We start from the raw sequence: 16,824 nt of genomic DNA on the forward strand, positions 1-16,824 counted from the left end.
CAAAGAATGCTACGACTTTTTGAGGACCGTACTATAAAGTACCACCTGACCTAACCAAACACCTGAAGCACATTTTTAGTATTCTGAATGTTCGTTCAATTACACTGTGGGAACGTTTGCGCCGGAACACGCCTCCTCCTTTCGCTGAACCGCCCCTTGGTGCGTAAGATCATTGCCTAATTTTCCGACGTGTGCCTGTGGAGGGAAAAGACCGCTCCACGCCAGGTGCAAACTAGCAACAATACATGTGTTGGTGTAGAAAGTCCATTGCTCTGGGCGCAAGATAGGGCTCCTTGAGTTCCTCTCACACACCTTCCTTCACATTGTAAAAAGCAAACACACACACAAGTGAACACATGTCAGAGATTTTCATTTTAAAATGTATCATTTGCATTAGTGATTGTTTTTGGTGATTTATTTTTTCTTCCCAAATGTTCTACAAATAAGTTAAAGAGTTAGGGTTGCCCACTAGCATTGAAAACTAATTTCAACATGAGGAGCCTTTACTTGGTGTACAGGGAGGGACCAACTGAGAGGGAGGAGAGATGTAGGAGGAGATCTAAGTGTTGCCACTACCTGTAATTAACTCAGCTGCCTGCTTGCTAGGATGAAAAAAACATCACTGAAGAATTTTCAACTTTGTATTTGTTTTAAGTTGTGCCAAACAGACATGGGAAAGAGCGACAGAAGAGGAAGAAGGCATATTTGGAGAACCACTCACATAAGTCACAAACAAAGCAACATTGGTTGAAAAGGAGAGTGGAAGGAACCACCATAGTGAACTATATACCGGTGGCTGTCAAACAAGAGACGTAGATGATGATCATTAACTGATCCGCCATGCATAATGGCGATTGGAGAGAACGCGCACAAAGGCCCTTTTCTTCTCCCATAAATCCATACAGATGAATGATTCAGGAACATGTCTCGGAAACATTCCTTCAATAGCTGAACATGGGTGAGCAAGAGAGGGATCCAGCTCCAGTCTTTCCTCGGGTAAAAGGGTGAAGCTCCCCGTCCGGAGATGAATAAGCCGTCGGTGCCCGGGCAACTGGGTGCCAAAGTAAGCAGAATTCAGACCAAGCAAAATGTTCCAGCCCCAGCTCCGAGTAGGAAAGGCTGAATAATGTCTTTCCCATGGCGAGGTGTTGGGGTAGGAGTTTCACCATAGCCGGGCCTAAGCCAGGTCAGGTGGATGACAGAGGGGGCCTTTAGTAAGACATTTCCCCTGCCTTCCTGGCCCTAGGATTGGAGACAGCAGAGAGACACACTGACCTTCAAGGGCCTCTTGTCCCCCTTCAAGACAGTCCCGCTCCACACACACCCCCAGCCCAAACACTGGTTTTGGACATGAAGAAGCAAACACCATCTCAGTAATGATGAGGAATTTCATGACATGTTTTCTTTATTTTTACACAATTCAGTTACTAAGTTGTGTTTTCCTTAAGAAACTTGGCTGAGCGCTTGACACTTCCTGAGAACAAAGCAGAGGCTGCGGTATGTTTTTTTTTTTTGGTTTATAAGAAGAGGGAGGGCAGCGGTGATACAGTGCAGGTTACAGCCAACTCCCACACAGAGCACTCTCTCGCAGACAAACGGCCACCTCGCGCTTGCAAGCGCGGCTGTGTTGACCGGTGTTTGGCCGACAGTTGCCATAGAGAGTTTAAGTGTTTAGCTAAGTGTTTAGTCCGCACATGTGAGCCCTGGAAGCAGAAGGGGGGCTGCGGGGACGAGAGTTAACCGTGGAAATAAGGTCACCTCGGATATAGCAAAATAGCCGAGGACGTCAGCCAGACCATATTTAGTTGTAGGGCCCGAATGGGTGTAAACGGATGCGACCATGTGGGCTAATCTGTTTCATCATTTTCCCTCTGGCATTGACTTTATCTTCCTTGAATGGTGTTAAAGCCAGCAACAAAAAGAGTAATGAATAACATCAACAAGTACAGCTAAAACGAAAAAGAACACTTTTTTTTTTTACATAGACTACGTATTATTTCAGATAATTAGGCCGCAAGTAAAAACTTGTCGGAAAGTCTTCACATTGGTAGCACGTTGTTATTATTATTTACCATGGATACTGGGAACACACTCTGAAATTACAGTAGTGCATTGGCCCTTTTATCTTTCTTAAAGTAAAAGTTGGCTCCATTGAGTAATTGAGCCCTTCGTGCCGGCAGACTTTATTAGCATTCCAAAAGAACACGAGGTGCAACTGCTCCCAATTTGCAATGTATCATATGTAATGCATAAAAATACTGCTAAATAATATTTATGTAATGAATAACTACTTACATATTCAGTGATGAATATACCTGAGTAAGGGAGCTATGCAAACCCTCGCAAGCGTTAAGATGTACTTGTTAAATAAATAAACAGGAACGCTATAATTGGACAAGTTTATAGGCCTGCATACCAAGGACAGATAAACTCTACCGTGAGGTCTGCAAACTTGCTGGAACTGTATGCTACATGACTCACACGGCTTCACAAACCAAGTGCACCCGGAAAGCGGATATTTTCTAAATAACGCTGCCGTGACATTAGAAAAAGGGAAGACCTACAGGGGAGGTAGACGTCTGATTTCTAAACACATGCGCTCAATGACGTTCCGCGCTGCTCTGCTATCAGCGGAATGAGCGTCTCTGCGCACATCCGCTGACACGCGGAGCGTCTCGCCCTGTCTTCTAGCGCCAATTAATGGAGACATCCGCCGCAGCTACTGTAGCATAGTGCAAACAAGCCATGATTAATTCATGCTTCATTCTGATTCATCCTGGATCTCTGGGAACACACGGACGCACACACGGACGCACACACGGACGCACACACACGAGATGATTGAAATTTATGTTTTATACATTTCTCTCTACAGTTGAACATAACATACCAGAACAAAAAAGATTGCACACTATGGAGATAAAGCTCTCTGTGATTTTGATTCTGAAGCAGTCATACTTTGAGGTTGGTGCTTGGGAAGATCATTCTAATCGATCGCAACCAGAGGCCTGGATCAGGTCACGTGAAACCTTCTTATACCAGGCTCACTCGCTTTAATGTATCGCTGTCAAAATGCCAAGCCTCTCATATAGCGGGCATGGGCTTAAGGCAACATCTCCCCATTAGGATGCACTCACTTGACTATTCAGATGCACACACACACACACGCACACACACACACACACACACACACACACGCATAGAAACATATATGTATTTATATATGCTGTCTTAACTGCCTTTCCTGCCTGTACCCCTGAAGCCCTCTCCCGAGGGGTTTGACTCGGATGCCCAGCCGACCAGGAAGGGTATTGGGTTTGGGGGTTTGGAGGGCGTCTCCTCTTATAGATATGGTTGACATCACTCGCTCTCTTTTCCTCCTTACGCCTCAGCAGTATTTCTCTCACCCTGATGAGAGGAGAGCTGCTCCCTGTTCCCTCTCAGAATCATAACAAGGGCCAGATAGCCCAGCTTAGCAACGGCTGGCCTGCATAGGAGGGGAGCAGGGCTGGGTCACAGGTGACATAGGAGAGAAATGTTGCTTTGAGGAGGCATTATCAGTCAGGCATCCTCTTTGTTGAGCTACTATTGTTGAGCTATTTGCTCAATTGTATTCCAAATTGATTTACATTTTGATCAAATTGTAGTGTTTAACTGTACAGTTTCATTCTTGAACCAGTTTAACAAAAAAAAAAATCAGAACAGCCCACAAACATAATCTCTATCATTGGTGAATAATAGAAAGAGTGAGTTTTCACCTCAAAATCACAATAAAGGTACAAACAATTTCCATTATTGCATTTTTGTCATTTAGATGTAAATGAATACAAAATGGTGCGCTGGTATTGACATTAAATTGCTAGTCATTACAAATGTATCACCATACAAGTCATTTAAGTGACCTGTTATCTTCCAGTAGAGTACCTCATTAACGTACATGTGTAAGAGTGTATTGCTGGCATTCATTCCCATATGGGTTTCTAAAGCTAGTGTGCGATGCAATGACGACGCGGAGCCAGAAGAAACTACCAGGGCCCACGATACAGTGGAGTCCAGTGGAGCGCTGCCGGGCTGCACAGACAGGATTCTCCCTTATAAGGTCAGACCCCCACTCCACTCCTCTCTCCCTGTGTCTGTTTTGATCCCTGTGTCTCCAGGGGGTCTCCTTCGGGTGCCCCCCAAGAGGATCCCCTTTATATAACTTGTCACCGGCGATCACGCCATCAGGAGCTGCGGGGGTATTTCCAGTGGGCTCCCTGCTATACCCATCCCCTTGAAGACCCAGCAGCTGGCTGCCTTGTCTTCTAACCTTTTGTTCCTTTTGTACACATCGTGGTTTGCACAGTTGAATTATGACCGGGGCAGTAAAGTGAACCAACACACACCGTTTGCAAACGCACCAGAGCGAAAAGCCCAGTCTCTTATTTTTTTTGAAAGAAAGTAACAGATGAGTGTTTTTGAAATTCTCTGGGTGGAAGGCGAGCTGTGCTCATGGTCTGCATGGTGCCCCCGACGTGACCCCCATCGAGGACTGTCTGTGAAATACCCCTGGTCACCATCTGACCGCCATGGGGAGTAGAGTTGTAGAACAGCTTACAGTGGTAGCCTTAAGCCCACACTGTGCATTCCAGGCTACGTTCTCTACGTTCCTCTCAAGGAATCTCAACTAAAGAAGTTGAAATTAAGGTGTCTACCCTGGTTGGAGGCATCTACAAGGTTATTTCTGTGGTGAAACGGAAAAAATTAAATTATCTTTCTCATTGTTTTGCTACAGGTTTGTTTGTGTGTATTCTCTTAATGTTCCACTTAGTATTGTATACCCCTTGTATACAATACTAACTGAAACAAAAGCGTTCAATAAATCCGGGAAGACCTCTATTGGCTGGCAGTGGTATGACACCATAAAGCAGGCAGGCGTGTAAATTACACATCGTTAACGCCTTTACTGGTCAAGTCCTTATCAATCAAGTAGTCATCCATATAAATAGATAAGTATAAGTAAAATAGATAAGTAAACACTTTATCAAAATGCCTGAAGAAGTCTTGCATTTCTAACCTAACAACAAGGTCAAAGGTCTATGCTGGAGATTCCCAGATACAATACAAGGTTTGCCTCAGCCTGTCATGACTTTGAAAGATGAGCTTTCCTGTTCGAAAGATTGGTGTTCATGTTTTTCAAGGTAAACTGTAGGTGATGTCCAAACACAACATTCAAGTCCTCCATATGCCTGTCCCAGCCTATCCTAAGGGCTCAAGTTGACTTGCACTTTGAAAGGTACTCATTTAACAAGCCCACACACACACACACACACACACACACACACTTGGGACGTGGCAATTACACTAGCAAGAAGTTGGCCAACAAGTTGCAGATATTGTTTGTAATTATTATTATCTATATTATAGTGAGTAAACCTCAGAACCTGACTGAAGTTAAACTAATATAGTTTGTTTAATAGAGAGCACTTAGAAAAATATTAATGTCTTCTGCAGAGGCCAAGTTAACTATGACTTATTACTCAGGGTTCGAGTTACGTGGGAGCCAATGGGAGTTGAGCTCCCATAAGTGGCTGCCTGAGCTCCCATGAAGGCAGTAAAATCATCCATCTGTGGGGGCTCTAATACATGATGAACATCCATTGTTTTAATCAAAAATATTGCAATGATCCCGGTAAAAAAAAAATATTTTCTCTCGTGAATGAGCATAATGGATGCACTTCACCGCCAAGCCGCCAATTAGTGCCAAGTACCCTAAGTACCCTATAGGTGCGCAGATTTTACTAGTCGATACTCCAGCAAGACATATTTCAATTTTGATTTTTTTGTACGTGACTTTGGTCTACTCTGTCTTCGTAACGGTAAGATGATTGCATTTACTTTTTTGAAAGCTCTCAGGTTGTGTGGTGTGCGCCTTCTAATTTGTGTGTGTGTGTGTGTGTGTGTGTGTGTGTGTGTGTGTGTGTGTGTGTGTGTGTGTGTGTGTGTGTGTGTGTGTCCGGGCATCAGAGAGGAGGACGGATGGAGGACAAATTTCATGGTTAAAATAACAACTGGTATATATTTAAAACCCAAAACATCACACGCGTTATTTGGTCCTGTGTCTTTAGTTGCTATTTCAGTTGCTGACCTCATGGTCGCAAAAGAGGTGAACAGCGCCCTCTGCTGATTGGAGGGTGTGTTTTCTTTCCTCCTCTGGTCTAAAACCAGCTTTCAAAATGAAACGTCTAGGCACCTTTAGTTGGCCCCATACCACGTATTCCCTGGGCGCTCATAGTTACCTCATTAAAGGGATTAGGTCTTTGTAATTTTTAAGACCACTTAGATTTATCTAAGTAGCTGAGCAGAACATTCCACACTTATGAATGTCAAACACAATTAGGCTTTCCAGATCAAAGAAAAAATGTTGATAATGTGGTGCAGGTGGATTAATCAGCACGACACAAGTTAGGATGCATTTACCTGTGTTGGTGGGTTCAGATTATAAAAACAAATCATATTATAGGGTATTATAGGGTAGTAATTTCCGGCTTTATAATTTCTTGAAATACCCACACAGAACACCATTTTGTGCTGAGATTCAGGTACTGGTCTTGGAGCAAAGCTTCTGTGCTTCTGCTGTGCTACAGCCTGGAGTAAAGGTTGATCCTCAAACACAAGTCCAAACAGATCAACATTGTTGTGGTTTATTGTTGTGTTATTTTGACCTCTCAAGGTCAACATGAACTAAGTGGACTGAGACATTCATGAGGACACTCCTTTAGTCCAGGGGTCGAGGTCAGGGTCAAAGGTCAGCAAAATTTTCTCAAAGCAACGGATCAACCAACTGGGTGGCATTGGTCAGCAGAGAGACATTTGTAGAAATTAATCCCTCTTAAACAAAAAAGCCTAATTAATAGCCTTAGAATTTGTTTCTTTTTCCACATACAAGTGCAAGTACAAGTACACTGCTGTGAGATGCTGGCCCTTTACAGCCCTACCCCCTAGATTGCAAACAATACAAGCAAGAAACCCACAAAAGACACCATAACCCATATGGAGACAAGGGATTCATTCATAGAACCAATAGTCCCGTCAAGCTTACACAAGCATGGGGCCTCCGTATGTGGCAATTTGAGATGAAATTAAGCTGCAGTATAAATGCTCCATAGTCAGGCTTAAACTAACTAAAGCCTTGACAAAGTTATGTTTTACTAATGAGATTATCCGTGCTTTCACTTCCTCCCAATGGCACTGCCCCGGACAAAGGGAAGGAGGAGGGAAATGACCCCACTATTCAGGGGTCTGGATCAGACCCAAGCCCTTCGCATGCAACCTGCTAATTGGCGCGGGTTGGCTAGTGCTGGGCGCTGCGTGCCAGAGCATCGTTAGCGCCGCCGGCTCAGGTGGTGCTCATTGAATAGAAGAGGAGAGTCACATGACCCCTTGGTCTGGTCTGGTCCCTCTGTGAGCTCCGAGCTGTGAATGGCACCATGTGGCCCAAAGAGAGAGCGTTCAATTTAGTTTTCTGAGGGCTACTTACCTGACCAATACCCTGAAAATAACTTTATACGATAGGCCGGCTGACAGTCCCCCTATGGCATATCTGTCACTTACATTCTTGTGTTCCTAATATCTATCGATAAAGCTGCATATTATGAACCATGCCAAGTGTATTCATTTTGCATGTATAAAGTCCACTGTTGCAGAACCAACTGGCTGATCTTCTCCACCATCCATTCATCATTTAACCATTCATCAACCCATCCATCCATCCGTTCATTATCTATCTAGCCACCCTCCGAACCATCCATCTATTCTTCAGCCATCCATCCACCCACCCACCCATCTGTCCATTCATTATCCATCCATTCATCCTCCATCCACCTATCCATACATTCATGCATCCATCTCTGTCGAGTGATCTATGATGAGTTGCAAAAGTACACAAATGTAACCACAAGCATGAGGAGGAAAGGAGAAGGGAAGTTTACTAAGACAGGAGGCCGTGGATTCCCGGAGTTCAAATGAAGATGTCTATTGGCAGAGACAGGAGGGGGTGGGGTGGGTGGGGTGGTGGAGTGGTGGGCGGGGCGGGTAAGCGCTACTGTATACGATACCGCTAAGTCCTCGCTAAAAGCTCTCTGATTCATTTTCTGGGAAGTTCTCCAAGACAAACAATGTGTCTAAAGCCTCCCTCGGATCTGAAGCAGGAGCACGTAGGGAATTAGAAAGACAAACACACACATACAAAGGGATGCTGCACGCAGACATGTATAAATTGGGATCATTAATGCACATGTCAGCACTTTTTTTGCCGCGACTTGCTTTATACTTGTTTGCCATGTTGTTCTATATGTATACTTGTATATGTATATGTTGTTACTGCTTTTACTGTTTTCAAAAATGTCCTTTTCCAAGCTGCTTTCTGCCCCTGCATTGATGTATTTAAGGAACCTGTTGGAACACCTTGACCAGGGACTACTGATGAAACATTGACCCTTGGCTGATTTTGGCATTTTTCATACCATGAGTCTCTCTTTTCAAAAAAACTAAACTAAAGGGAAACAGACGTATATATATATTAGATGGAAAGATAGATAAATTGATAGATATATGGCTGGATATCTAGATAGATAGATAGATAAATAGATCTGGTCTCACAGGAATCCATGAAATGACCACCGGTGCTTAACTCAAAATCTGTGGTGGCCTCACGGAAGCACTGGAAGTGTCCGGGATGCGGCCACTGATTTTGCTCCAATGAAAGTTAATGACACTCATATTCCGTGGCCCACACACAGATCCCCGTTTCAATGACCGAGTGCAGATTTCGTGCTCATTTAGGCCCTGGGCTGGTGGGTGTTAGGCCCTGGATGGATGCTGAGCAATTAGGCCCTGGGCTAGTGGGCGTGGCTGTGGAGTGAGCCTGCAGGTGTCTGGGGCCTGGTGGTGGGTGGTGTTTGTTGGGCCCTGGGCTGGTTGACCCTGGTCGGCCTTGGGACCAGGGAGGCCTGGGTGAGCTGTCCTGGAGCCTTTCACCCTAAAACTGGAAATAATTAAATATATACTGCCATCACCCAAGATCATTATGACCCCTTCCAGCCCCTACCCATGCTTCAGTTCACACTCCTCCTGAGGTAGCACAAAGGAGAAAAGTCTGGACCGAGACCTGGAGTTGATAATTGAACAGCACAAAATTTCCTAATTAGAGGAACACAGCGGTCAAGAAGGGGTGTAAGGCTGGATCATATCATTATCAATCGGTAATATCAAAATTTAGTTCTTAAAACAAAACAATCATTGGACTGTCATAAAATTTCTTTGTGCCACCACCCCTCCCCTTCACACAAATCAGCTTAAAGGTATCATGCTAGGATAGGTTCAAGGTTCAACATTTTGATGTCATTTCAATACTAGTCTTTAATTTTATTAACTTAATATTATTTATAAAAACAACACATAAGACGCATAACATTTGTTGACTTGATTTTTTTTAGGTTGGCGGCCAGGTTTTCCCGCTGGGAAAAAAAGGGGGAAGAGATAGTTAGTGAAGACAATCATGAATAATCGCTTGACAATCAAAGCGGTTATGTTTACACTGTAACCCGTATTCCAGTTTGATTAGGTATTCCAGTGGAGGGATGTTTCGATTATTATGTGTGGAGGCCATCCTATAAGCCTCGGTGTTCTAAGTGTTCTCAACGCGTAGCAGAAATAATCCAAGGTGCAGGCATCAGCTCTCTTTGGGTGGTGTTCCCATTTATTATAAAAGTAGAAAGGCTGATATAAAATGGTACTTCACAAGTGTTGGTACTAAAGTGGTGGCTATAAATGCCTCCTACACAACGTCATAATATTGTACCAATTGTAAAAGATCTGAATAATCCACAGTATGGAAATAAAAAATGAATGAATTTACTAAATGTTACAGCACCAACATCTGCATCAACAATAGTTTATAACTTACTCACCCCAGACAACACTCTACCACCAATTCCCACAAACCCATACTGTGCACATCCAATAAGACATCAGGTATACATGAATATTACAATATAGACTAAGTTGCGGTATATGTGTTTACATGTAGCCTACAGTATGTGATTGTTGTGAGTTATGTGTATGGCTGCTGGAACACCATAATTTCCCTTTGTGGATAATTGTGAGTATCTGGTTTAAAATACAACCACCGCACCACAGTTTGCAGGGCAGCCAATCTATTAAGTTCTCCCTCTTCCCCTGTGGCAAGCAAACAAAGACATAGGAAATGGGTGTCTTGCTCAACTTTATATTCAAATTTTAACACTTAAAGGTAGCATCAGCGATTATGAGCGTTTTGTAAACGCACTTGTTTATAATGTTCAGTTACTATCTCCTCATGGTCCACTCACTTTACATTCCCTATATGAGCTGTAAAACATTCTGGTAATTTTACACAGCCCCATAAACTGGACCATAACTGCACACAAACATTCTGTGGTTGGTAGCATCTCTAACAATAATAAAACATTGCGTGATTATTTTTCAGAGAATACTATATATTATAATATTATCTCTGGCGTGTCTTGTCGGGTGGGACAAAAGTGTCTGCTAGGAATTTGAACAAACACAAAGACAAACAAACGCAATATCTGGTAGGATCACTGATACATTATTCCACAGTGCCACAGTGCCATTCTAAATTTAAAAAGGTGATCAAACAGTATTGGTAAATCATCCATTGTTTTCTTTGCAATTTTATTGTGTATGGAAATAACCTTTATCTTTCTTTTTTTGATTATGCGTCTGTACTGGTGCACCTTCCGGGTGTTGCAGGGGCAATCCTTTTCTTTTTTAGAAACTGTTTGACATAAGCAAATAGTGGTATGTTAATCCAAATGTTAACATACATACAGAAAACAAATAACAAGCATATCATAGAATTTATCATACAACTGTCAACAGATAATAATAAAAGAAAATAATATAGAATATACTTTCATTGTCATTGCACAGTAAAACCATACAATGAAATTTGCTTATGCAGGCACTAAAACAATGCTCACACAAACACGAACACAATTAATAGTATAAAATACAGAATAAAATACAATATACAAGACACATTTTTAAGAAAACATTGTCCTTTTAAGTGCAACTGTGCAAGCTAGGAGGGGAGTGGTGATATTTGTTGTATGTCCTTGGGCTTCTTTTTCGTTTTTTGCCAGTCTGTCCCCTCAGTGGTGGTGGTGGCAGGGCTGGTTGACAGGACAGTCTCCACTAAAGGTGTACACACAGAATATACAATATGCAAGCAGGTCAAATATAGACCTGTACCTATATAAAATTTGTTGTAACTTGTAACTCCATCAAGAGAGAGGGGTATGTTTGCCATCGCGCATGGAAATGAACTAAATCAATAATGTTCATTTCAGAAAGAAGACATGCATAACAAATGAAATAGTAAACTTAGTGGGGATAATGTGAAAGATGGCAGAATATCAGCTTTGTGTTGATTAGTTACACCTTTTGTCCTTGGGCGTCTTTTTGGGGTTTTGCCAGTCTCTGTCCTTTCGGTGGTGGTGGTGATGGTGGCAGGGCTGGTTGACAGGAGAGTCTCCACTAAAGGTGTACACACAGAATATACAATATGCAAGCAGGTCAAATATAGATGTGTGGCCGCTAAACACTTTCTACAAAAATATCAAAGATAGCACAACAAGACTAAACAGCAAAAACTATGCTAAGCACACCGAATTATGGTCCTATCATTACAACTTGGTGGGACTTTGACTTACCTGTCTCAGCCTTAACACTCCCGGTGGTGGTGGTGGCAGGGCTGGTTGACAGGACAGTATTCACTAAAGGTGTACACACAGGATATACAATATGCAAGCAGGTCAGATATATATGTGTGGCTGCTCAAGCACATTCTACTAAAAATGTGAAATATAGCACAAGTTATATAGCAAGTTGAACAGTCTACAGATTAGATGTATTATGTTGTAACTTGTAACTCCATTAAGAGAGAGGGGTATGTTTGACCAGTGTTGGGAACGTTACTTTAAAAAAGTAATGAGTTATAGTTACTCACTACTTGTTCCAAAAAGTAACAGAGTTAGTAACTGAATTACTCTATAATAAAAGTAACTAGTTACCAGGGAACGTAATTATTTGCGTTACTGTAAAAAAATAAGTAGCTTTGTAGATGCGTGTGTCGTTGTGAGATGCTTCATTAAATTAGAGTTGCTTACAACGGATGTCGACAAAGTCTTTGCTCCTGGACATAATGTTCACTTTACATGCACATTCTTGCCTTTGACCTCAATGAATTTGAAGTAGTGCTTATATCTCCACCTTGAAAATGCCAACTTTTCATCGGATTGCTCTGGACTCGTCATTTCTACTGCTTCATCGAGTCTGTTTTGTGTTTGTGTGTGTGTGTGTGTGGCACTCGTATCCTGGCTTGTGTGTAAAAACACTGGCTCCGATTGGCTACCATGAAACATGACTCTGCCTTAGCCAATAATAATCGCTTATCTCTTTGTTAAACCACCCGGTCTCCTCACTAACAGTTTGTGTGGAGCCAGGGGTTCTGATTACGCAGTTTATTCAATGAATTCATAGTAACGCACCGCATTTAACTGTCAGTAATGGTAACGACGGAAAAAATAAATTAGTTAGATTACCCCGTTACTGAAAAAATAACGCTGTGTTTGACATTATGCATGGAAATAACTCAATTAATAATGTTAATTTCAGAAAGAAGACATGCATAACAAATGAAATAGTAAAATTAGTGGGGATAATGTGAAAGATGGCAGAATATCAGCTTTGTGTTGATTAGTTACACCTTTTGTCCTTGGGCGTCTTTTTGGGGTTTTTCCAGTCTCTGTCCCTCTGTCTGTCTCTGTCTGTGTCTGTCTGTCTCTCTCTGTGGTGGTGGTGGCAGGGCTGGTTGACAGGAGAGTCTCCACTAAATGTGTACACACAGAATATACAATATGCAAGCAATATATGGGACATATGGGACAACAAAGTTGATCAGCAATAACTAGGCTAAGCACACTGAATTATGGTCCCATCATTGCAACTTTTTGGGTTACCTGTCTCAGGTTCAACACCAGTCTCTGCCCACTCGTTGGTGGCGGTGGTAGGGCTGGCTGAAAGGAGAGTCTCTGCAAAAGAGGAACACACATAGAATGTATACTATGATAATAATATACTATAATAATGATAATATGCTGCTAAAGCACAATCTCACAAAAATATGAAAACTAACGATAAAGCTATGCTAACCACACCTTGTTGTTGTGGGTCTTCAACGGACTCAGAATTTTAAATGCAAGTACATTTTGTTATTTGATGTCATTTCATTTTTACAGTGTCCCACATTTTTCAGAATTGGGGTTGTATAGAGACGTTATAATGTACAGTAAATGTGGAATCACCTTCAACGATTAAGGTGTACAGTTCTTCAATGTTATCAATACATTTCCTTTCCTCCACACTTGAAATGAGCCCCTCTGGGAGAAGCATCTTTGCCTCCTTCTTGGGATATTCCAGAAGGAGGATAGGCTTCCAGCCCACTGCATTCAGCTTCTCGATCTGAAGAAAAAAACATACTTAAAAAACAATAATAAATTGTGCCAGTGATATATGTTTAACAGACACTAGCTCCACAGCAGTATGTTTCAATTGAAACTCAGAGACACACTTTTTTTTTTACTTATGGAAGTGATGATATAAATAAGATGGTAAGTTGGGAGTGTATGTGTGCATTTGTGCATGATGCATGCATGAACGTGTCAGTACAGGAGCATAGTAGGGGTATTACTCTTGTCTGCCTTAGACTGTTCTGCAGAGCATGATTGAATTGAAACTCAAACTAACCCTCACAAAGCAATTACATGTAAAGCACCCTCCTAAGTAGCAAAATGCGGAATAATGAAGAGATTGGTAAATAATTTTCGGTCTACACCACACATCACATTCACTTACTCATACTCCCCATGTGCTGTGCAATGACAGAATCTCACTCACTAACACAGTCGGATGGTAGCACCATGTCTTATGGGCCCAGTTCAGTGCATTTAACTCAACTGGACGCTATGTACTTGCATAATGGCACTTGTTGCATGAACCTCAGTAGGGAAAAGTCAACTGTGGATGATATGGAGAGCTCTGACATACATTACAGAACTGCAGGCTATCAACTATCCTGGCCATTTCTGGCCTTTTTCTGTAAACTTTTCCAATGATAACACTTTAAAGTTAAGATGCTAAAAATTATCAATAAATCGCCTCCATTAAAAGTTCTCCATGCATGGTTGGGTCACTTCCCTTTTGTTTATGTTTGAGGTAAATAAATACCAAACCAAACCAAACAGAGCATCTGTACTTCCTTACACAGTCATGAATGTGCAATTAAAAATAACTGCTTAACTGACTTAATCAACTGCTTCAGACTCTCTATGTGAGTACATTTATAGCATAACTCAAGTTTAAACTAAAGTTTCACAATAGTCGATTATAAACTAACGCTCTCGCACTAAACCCCAATCCCCAGCCCCTGCAGGCGATTGGCTGGATGGTCAAGCCTGGACCTGAATGTTTTTGCCGAATTTTTGGAGCCTTGGCTGTCCACAGGGACCAGGGGCGGACCGTACTGTTAGGCAAACCAGGCAATTGCCTGGAGCCCCAGGCCCGATAGAAGGCCCCATCGAGGCCTTTTGGGGCCCCCAAAATACCGTCCTTATATTTCTTCCCCATATCTATATTGTCTTTATAAAAATCAGATTGCAACTCCGCTACGGCACCCCCCCCCCCAACAATTCCGTTCAGCTTTGCCTGGAGCCCCCAAAGGGCTAAGTACACCACTGACAGGGACCACGTTTTAACAACGTATTCAGGGGGCAGACAGCTAGTGGATATCAGAATGTAAAATACTTTACATTAATACTTTACAGAAAATCACATACCCACATTGTGAAAACCCCAAGTCATTAGTGCCAGTGCACTCAAATACCCCAAAATCATCACACACCACCTGGAACCACCTGGACCTAGGTCATTTTGATGCCACATTCTTAACCTAACATTAGTACTATGGTAATGTAGCACAAGTTACTTACCAGAATGACAGCATCATCCAATAGGTGTGAGGTGATCTGTTTTTTTTTTGTGTTGGCCACCCAAGTATCTTTTTCTTTTTTAAACTTGTCAAGTTTTTTTTTAAGCCTCAATTTTTGTGGCTGTGGTGCCTTGCACATAGGGCATACTTTATAGCCATTAAAAATGTTTGCCTGACATGCAGGGCATGCCTTTTTGAAACCTCCTGATCTTGCCATGTTTTTGTTACGCTGTAAACCATAAACAAGAAAAGCATAATTAGAATTACCATTGTATGAAAATACAAATTCTTTAATTGTTAAGAGAGATTTAACCATAAAAAACTTTCAGTCTTTCAACTCAGTTATATTAAAGGCAATAATCCTGTAATAGACAATATTTTAGCTATTTCGAGACTGATATTTGTGTCCAATCCAGGGTATCTAGTATAACACTATGCGTCTTGCTGTTCCTACATCAAACATGGATTGATTGATTGATTGATTGATTGAGTAGGTATTCCCCCAATGCAAATTGGAAATCCAGTAGAACCCTATGCTCTTCAGGTTAATAATAAAGAAACAATTTACAAAAGTATCTTTAAATTACATACATAGTGAAATTTCGCCTGACAGTTTACTCTCATCATTGCTGTTGGTTGCCTTTCCTGGTAGTTAGCACTTCCAATACACTACAGTGCTGTAGCCTAAAAAAAAAAAGGCTGAGAATTAAGGCTACGATCTACTGGAGGTCTGACTGGCTCTTTTACAACGTGCGTATGAGACTCGTGTAAGATCCAGGGCCATTTCAACTTCGCCATCTCTAATGCATGCACTCCGCTCCTAATTGACATGGTGCTCCGGTCCACACATCTGTTATTTGCACAAATACAGAGGAACGCGACGCACGGCAGTTCGATACACATAGTTCAACTCTAATGCTGGCCGTCTAAAAATAGGCAACTGTTTTGATTACCCAAACCTGCTAAATGAGCAAGACCTGCACAATCAGAGCTAGCACTAGCTACCATGAGACAACTGTGAGAAAAAGCTTTACATTGCAACACTTTTTAATTGCAACACCATGACAGCCTCAAACTAACTTTGAAGATGCAACCGACAATGATGCAAAAAATAGTTAGGTAGGCTAATGATATGGGGTCAGTTCAGTCTCATTAATAATGAATGCACAGAGAAGGATTCACAAATGTATTTTGTGATTTATATATAAATGACTCTTCTCACAAATACATTTCAATGCACACACAAATGGATATCGGTATGTATAAATGTAAAATAAATCCATAAACAAAAATAAGTTTCACAAACACATTTCTGATCCACACACATGTGTCTTGTTTTAGATAAATGTAATATAAATCCATAAATATATTAATTAAAAACATATTTGCAATTTTCAAACGGGCTACATTTGGCTGAATTATAATGTATAAGTGGTAATATGAAGAGCCGTTTGGGAGCCAAAAAAGCCAGCTCTTGTTGGTGAGCTGATCCAAAAGATCCGGCTCCCTGAAAAGAGCCAAAATCACTCGCAAAGACCGGAAAAAGGCACATTCTGGGATGTAGCCTCATAGTCTATGTGTAGCCTTATAGTGTGTTCCCATGGACCTATAAAGAAGTGTTCCAGACATAGAAGATGTCTATGGTTCCAGATCCCTCGGACACCAGCCTTCCGAGTAGCAAATCTCCCAGCTTTCTTGCGGCATTTCACGGAGGCACGCCCCCTTTTGGTTGG

The 16,824-nt window shown here is 41.8% G+C and overlaps 1 pseudogene across 1 annotated transcript; it reads right to left on the reverse strand.

Moving 5' to 3' along the window:
* Nucleotides 1-8,109: 8,109 nt before the first annotated feature.
* LOC311350148 lies at nt 8,110-15,941 on the reverse strand (annotated as a pseudogene). The gene is made up of 5 exons: nt 15,839-15,941; nt 15,093-15,320; nt 13,410-13,566; nt 13,065-13,121; nt 8,110-8,180 (listed from the first exon to the last, which is right to left on the reverse strand). The product of its transcript is annotated as an uncharacterized misc_RNA (transcript).
* Nucleotides 15,942-16,824: the final 883 nt, after the last annotated feature.

Source organism: Micromesistius poutassou, assembly GCF_964030765.1.
Source record: "Micromesistius poutassou genome assembly, chromosome: 7".
NCBI classification, from domain to species: domain Eukaryota; kingdom Metazoa; phylum Chordata; class Actinopteri; order Gadiformes; family Gadidae; genus Micromesistius; species Micromesistius poutassou.